At 41.1% G+C, this 7,096-nt stretch overlaps 1 long non-coding RNA gene across 1 annotated transcript; it reads left to right on the top strand.

The window, feature by feature from the left end:
* The first annotated feature begins 2,845 nt into the window (after positions 1-2,845).
* On the top strand, positions 2,846-5,413 carry LOC106032969 (uncharacterized). The gene is made up of 3 exons (XR_007162597.2): positions 2,846-4,190; positions 4,278-4,350; positions 4,962-5,413. It is a non-coding gene; the product is annotated as an uncharacterized lncRNA (long non-coding RNA).
* The last annotated feature ends 1,683 nt before the right edge of the window (positions 5,414-7,096 follow it).

The following is a 7,096-nucleotide window of genomic DNA, read 5'->3' as shown; positions in this document are numbered from 1 at the left end:
TTTTCTGGCCCTAATTTTATTGTATTATATTGTATGTGAACAAGGGTCTCGTTTTTCAAAGTCTTTTCAAGACTTTTATGAAAACACTATATCCACTGTCAATGGATAGGTGGCAAAATCTGCCATCATTTGCTTATGTTTCATAAGGGCTGCCATAGACCTTCAAGACCAGATGATATTTTTTTTCCCCCCAAATAATAACTTTTGACCAATTTGTAAAATCAAAACATTGAGTATATCTTCGTCAAGGCTTGGATCCAAAGAACTCTTGTGGATCATTACAGATAACTCATGCCACTGGTCCAATGCAGATCCAAATAAAGCTTTGGGCTTTGAAAAGGTTCACATTTCAGGACATGGGTACTGGGTCAGGAGTTTTGGTTCAAGTGCATCTCTAAGAAGGATGAATATAATGATGATGAAGACGAGGTTGAATTATTCTCTGTATTATTTATTTCTTGTGAGGGTGGAAGAGGCCCATAAAAGATCAAAGGTGATATCCTGACACAGGGAAGTTAGAAAAAATATTTTATCAGGCCTTTATTCAACACTTAGCTTGTCTATAACAGTTTACAGCAGAACTTCATAGTGCCCATTTATATTGCTTAAATTTTTTAATGATTCTAAATTCTTTGTTGAACCTTTTTTAAGGGGAAAAATGTTAAGTCTTAATAAGTGACATGGCATTTTATTCTGAATCAAAAGCCTTTTCTTTGAAAATGGCTTAATTAACATTTTCAGGTTCATAACATTTTCATTTATTCCCCTTTTTTGTTTTTAAATGGTTTTTTAAGTTTTCCAGTGATAGTGATAGAGGTTTCCTAATGCATTAAAAAAACACAGAGTGTGCCCAGTGGGATCTGCAATCTGATTAGCTTTCAGTTTGAAGCTGAGGAAGGAGATTAAGCAGAGAAGGACTGCTGTGCTATTAAAAAGAAAACCTGATTTCTTTTAGCCATTAGCCAATAAAATGAGTACAGCTGTCAGCAGAATAGCTAAATATATTACATAGTGAGATTATCAGGTAAATATTTGAAAACTGCAACTTTTGAATGTGGGATAAGCTAAATTCTGCTCTTAGGGATGACTTTTAAAGCTGGAGTCATTCTACTGTGAGCTGCAGCTTTTGGTATTCTCTTTGAAGAGTCTTTCTTTCTGTACCATGTTTTATCCAGCTCTCAGCACAATAGTGCCTGGTCCTTGACTAAAGCTCTAAGTTGTTGGCACAGTAAATAACAAAAATAAAATTCTAATCCCACTGAAGTCACACGAAGCATCTCCAAATATATATCTGGAATTTAGTGCAATGTAACTTCACTCTGGTGATTTACCTCTGTTATACCAGTTTCCCCCTAAAGACTTCTCAAAGTCTTTCCAAGCAGTGGCAACACTGCTGCTCTCCATTTTGTCCATTTTGCTGTTCTGATGTGCCTATAAACGTTTGAAGTGGTAAAAGCTACAATGTCCCATTTAAAAAATGATGGGTATCCAGCTCATATTTCCAGTCTTAGATTTTCCAGTGTTCTGGATACATTTTGCAATGCAAAGGGTCCAAAAAGCAACCTCTGTAATATTTTCCACAAAGGTAAAATGTGTTGTTTTATGGATAGAAAATAGATGGGTCTTCTGAATGAGATACATGCTTTCTGAAGTTTCACAAGCACATCTGTTTCTCACACTTCTTGAGAAGTAGACTCAAGAAGTATTTACACGTTCAGAAGTTGTTGTATCCCCTGCTGAAATCCATTCCCATCCAGAACATAGCAGCTATTTAACAAGGACTATTTTATGAGGATATGTGCAAGCAAAATGGCACAGGAAAACAATTTTCCCCCTGAAAAACAACTGCTTAGCTCAGCCAGCATCATCTCAGAAATTAAATCAGAGTAGCAAAGTATTGTATTAAATTAGAAACAAGGTGGTGTATAGAAGTCCTGAAAGAGGAAGGGTTAGTGGTAATTCAGGAAGTAGTAGCGGCTGAGAGTTTCTAAATGTACTTAAAAAAACCACCCAGAATAATGTGTTTAAGATGGTAACATGGTAATGCAGGCATTCTGTCTGGGGAAGAAAATGAATATATGCAATACACACATACATATTTTTCTAATGCACACAGTCATTCATGCATGCATACACACACATCTTCTGAGATGTGAACAACCATGCAGGCTATTTAAGGTATCTTTTCTACACCTTTTGTAGCATTCATTTAACATGTTATACTTACATTTAGGACCCAGCTCTGCACACCTTTATGCATGTGCTTCATTTTATGCATCTACTCTATTCGTGTCTGCAGAGTTAAGCATGTGCTTAAGAGTTGGGTCGCAGACCTGAAGGGACCACAAAGAGGTGAAAAACACGGTGATGGGAAGCAGATGTTTAAGTTCATCGGTATTAGCAAAGCTCCTAAAGTCTAAAGATAAGTGTGTGCTTAAAACCCATCGAGTTCAATAAGATTATGGCTCAGAGCTAAAGTTAAGCATATGTTTTGGTGAACAGGGATGGACTGCTGTTGGATGCCACAGCACAAAAATTAAGCATATGTATAGTCTTTGCAGGCTCATAGCCTTTGATTATAAAGTCTTATGGCAGAATGTATATTTATCTGTTTTCCTGTAAAGCATCTTTCTTTCGTACAAAAACATTTACAATCTAGAAATACAAAACGAATAACATTTGTCTCATTTTATAATCAAGTAGTAATGAGTAAATGAAGGCTGGTTCTGCCCATGCTGTATTAATTCTCCTATTCCACTGCTTTTTTTTGTCTTCACTGAGGAGTTCAAGGGTTAAGCCATCCCAACATGCCTCACTCTCAATTTATAAAACAGAAAATCTTCCATAAATCAAAAGTTACAAACAGACTTTGTAATGTCATAACTCTTGTGACGGCTTTCCTTTTGATTGATTCCTATACATACATTCTGTCTGATTACCATAATGTGTTCTTGTGGGACAATTCAAGCAGGGTAGAAGAAAGGAGCAAGGAAAGAAGTAAATAACAAATGGTCCTGACTCCTCCTCATCGAGAGTGATTTCAGTCCAATGTTCCATCATATCAACTGGGAAAGAGAGTCTTAGGGTTTAGGCAATCAATTACAGATATGTGTAGAGGCAGACACAATCATTTCACTGATTGTCACCAGTCTAGAGCAGTGACACAGGGAAGTGATCCATCAGTCTATTTTCCCTGACAATCAGAGAAAGATGGCAGACACTTGTAGACTAACAGGCACCTGGATTGGCTGGCTTATACGATTGAAAAATAGCCGTATTTCAAACATATCTAAACCTTTAAATACCTCTGTTGGAAGATTTCATGCATTTCTAGAAAACATTTAGAGTTATTACGGGAGTCGCTCACATTACAGTGGGTGGGAAGGAGAATAAACGTGCTTTCAAGTGTATTAGAATAGATAGAGGGAAGTAATCATATTTAAATGAGGAACATCAAGGTCTTTTCTGATTTGCCATCTTATTTTCTTTGGGTTTAATGTTGTGTTTTTAAGAGGTAATCTATTTTTTACTGATTAGAAGCAAACAACTGAAAATTAGCTAATGTGTGATTAGAAATTTAGCATTAGAAAGCATTTGTTGTATTGCTTAATGCTGCTTTTTCCTCAATATAGAGGGTTTTATTTATATTGAAAATCACCAGGCACCATCTGTGGTGGGGTGTGAAGTCCACGGGCCTGAGAAATCCCCTCTTCCAATGAGACTTATTTACATTGTCAGAACCCTATAGGAAAGCAATCTCACCGATTTTTAGTAGCCAGCCAATTCTGAACTTACATATTTATTGTTTTCTTTGCATGCCAATTTTCTTATAAGATCTGGAGCCTGCAAAGTGGGAAAAACCACACGTCGATGGGTTGAAATCGAAATGGCAGAGCAGTAGCCCAGAGGCCTGGCCTTGGTGAGGGACTCATGCGGACAATATGGCCGGGTGGGCTCCGGCCTCTGTGGGGCCTGCACCACGGCCCAGGTGCTGTCAGCCAGGTGAGTGGTGCCTTGGCATTGTGGCCTTCCTGGCACATCACTCATCTCCCCTCGCAGCTCTTCACTGGATAGGTGACGACCAAAATCTTTGCATCCGCTGCCACAGCAGCCATGTCCTCCACTTCAGCGCTCACCCTGCTTGGCTATGCAGCTCTCACAGCCCTCCTTGGGGGCTTTGCCCTGACCTGGTTGGTGATCCTCACCTCCTTCCAAAACCTACAGAAGTGTTTGGTTTTTAAGGATGAAGTCCAAAAGCTATTTTGTTTGTTTTTTAGGGATGAAGTCAGCTTTGGAGGAGGCGATGCCGTGCTCAAATTGGGCAAAAGCAAATCTCCCTGGGAGCCACAGGTGAATTAATCTAATGAAAATCCTGCCCCGTGGTCAGACCATGAAACAAGGAGCTCTTCCGAAGCTCGCAGTGAAGGACTGCTGGGTGAGGAAGGAGCCCGGCCCCAAGGCATGCAGAGTCAGGTTTCTTTGCCATACCCCAACAAAGGAGATATTTTTCACAGCCCAGGGAATGAAGGAGGCTCACACACTGCCCAGAATCCCGAGGCATGTTTGATCCTCCCACCGCTGAGCTTCTGTGGAGGTGGAAACGCTCCCACAGGGCTTTAATTAGAGCAGCCTCTTTCATCTGCCCGATGGGTCGTGGTGGCATTCAGCATTTCCACTGTGCACTTCTTGAGGCTCCCACCCCGATGCGTCTCTGCTGCTCCTGGTGCCTCCCACCCCTTGGGCATGCCCTCAGTGCCAGTCTCCCGTGGCAGGGGCAGCCTCGCTTCTTCCCCAGCGAGGCAGCACGGCCGGGCTCTGTATTTGTCATATTTATTGATGTCCCGAGAGCTGTGTGTAGCTGACTGGTTATTTGAACCTTGATCCTGTCTTCCCAGTCCTCAAGCACCCTGCACGCATGAAGGCACCGCATTTCAGTGTGCTTTTTTTTTTTTTTTTTTTAGATGGAGAAGACATGAAGACAAAATCTTGGAGCACACATTTTAAATGTACCCAGGCCCCCTCTCCCATATTACATCGCTGACAAAATTCTTGGATAACATTAGTCTGACGGCAAAATGTATAAAATAGAATTGATTATTAATTCATAAAGAGCTTTGATATCTTATCTATTGCTCATCTCTTGTAATGATTTTTAATGTCATCATGGTTTTTAATTTTGCATGAAACCCATCGTCGTCTGTTTTCATTTGTTTGGTAAACCTTGTCTGTTTTATTAAGAAAATCCCAAGGCTTCTGTGGGTATTTGTGCAACAATAAGAGTAAAGAAATGTTAATAGTAATTTGTTTCTAGCTCAATGCAACATTAATTTCAGCACCACATTCTGAGGATTTTATTTTTATAATTTCTCAGCCTGGGGAAATATACTCGCCATTCCCAAAATACAGTAATCCAAATGAAGAGTGAAAAATCCTCAGTGTCCTAAGATCGTGTACAAACCTTAACTTACCTTTTATTTACTATGTATGCTACTGCAAGCCAATATGAACCATAACTCCATTTAGATAATAATAATCAAATTATCCAAACCTGGGAGAACATGTTTTATAGATTTTGGTCTAAATTTAATACAAAAATGCAGTAGTCCTTGTTTGGAAGAGTTTATTAAGGGTTAGCAAAGAAAAAGCTTTTTCAATAGTCTATAACTCTCTAATGGCCTTTTTCAAATAAAATGGGAAAGAATTTGAAAAGAAACCTATATCAGTGAGCTGCAATTGTAACATTACAGTACAGGTCTATAAATCTTGACATGTTCAGAAGATTGCCTAAACCAGCAATACAATCTGTCCAAACCTCATTGTCTCCACGACCAGCCAGACTCATTTTAAGAAATGTATGTGGTCTTCAACCTAATTTTATCACCTTCATTTGTAAACTAGTCAATCAATCAAAGCATCCTGTGAGTCTAAATAGAAAAAGGAGTGCATTTTCATGCATTTCCAGACAGCACAGTCAAAAATTAATCTCCACTTGATCAGACATTCCTTGCCCTCATCTCAATAGACCATCATTAGGGTCAGCAATGTATATTAAAAATAGAGTTGCAGCAAACTGTTCGCCAGGGATTCTTTGCAAGCTACCTGCTGGCAGATCAGTGAGCTCATGGCTCCCTCGGAGCCTGCAAGAGAAGGCTGGGTTCATCCAGGAAAGAGCAGCCTAAAAAATAAAGTTAAAAAAGGGGAAAGGAAAATTGTCAAGAAATTCAAATTCTCCACCAGCTTTTTCTTGCACCCGCAGCACGGGGGGATAACAGCTTGATAATATGTAAAGTGGGATCCCAGATGAGACATTGTCTTGTGATCCTTTTCCTACTCACACTGCACACCTATAGACATTATTATCATTATAAATTTGCCTACTTATGTATATATTTACCATGTGTGAGATGAGACTGAAGCTGGGCAAGTCAACATCAGGGAGACAGGCAGTGAGTATGCGCTGTGCCCCAAAGCCATAATTCCTACTTTTCCATCACAGAGTTTACGGCCTTTGTTACTGGACACCTTTTGTGCACGGCTGTCCTGTGGATATAGCAAGGTACATTGGGACTGACCCCTCTTCTCCCTTGCAGCTGCTTTTCTCACCTCGGGCAACACGGAGAAACCAGCAAACTGCTTTAATGGGTCTGGCGGGGATTTCCAGTTGGTGATGCAGCGCCGTACGAACAGCAAAGCCGCCGACTGCCTGTGGCCCCACAGTGGGCTTCAGATGCTTTGGGGTGGACCAGCGAGCGAGCAGCCGTGCCTGTGCTCTGGGACCTGCTCTGAGCCACCCCAGGGGCTGTTTGGGATGGCACAAGTGAGAGCAGCCCCGAGCCTTCTCCAGCGGTGCCAGAGGCAGGCGGCGGCCAGGCAGTGCCTGAGGATGAGGGTTTTCCACATCTTTGGTTTTAGAGCATGAGAAGACTGCAGGATGAGAGGCATAGTACGTCATGTCCTCCTTCCACCCTCCATAGCCGCTGGTCTCTGTTTGCCCTCCCCTGCAGCTGCCACCTCACTGCACAGGGCAGGGGTTTAAGGGTATTTAGCAAAGGCAGCATGTGGCAGAAGGAGGTGGAAGCCAATACAAGTGACAGAA

Source organism: Anser cygnoides, chromosome 8, assembly GCF_040182565.1.
Source record: "Anser cygnoides isolate HZ-2024a breed goose chromosome 8, Taihu_goose_T2T_genome, whole genome shotgun sequence".
Classification (NCBI taxonomy): Eukaryota; Metazoa; Chordata; class Aves; order Anseriformes; family Anatidae; genus Anser; species Anser cygnoides.
The sequence above is the reverse complement of the archived record's forward strand: the minus strand, read 5'-3'. Positions and strand labels throughout refer to the sequence as shown.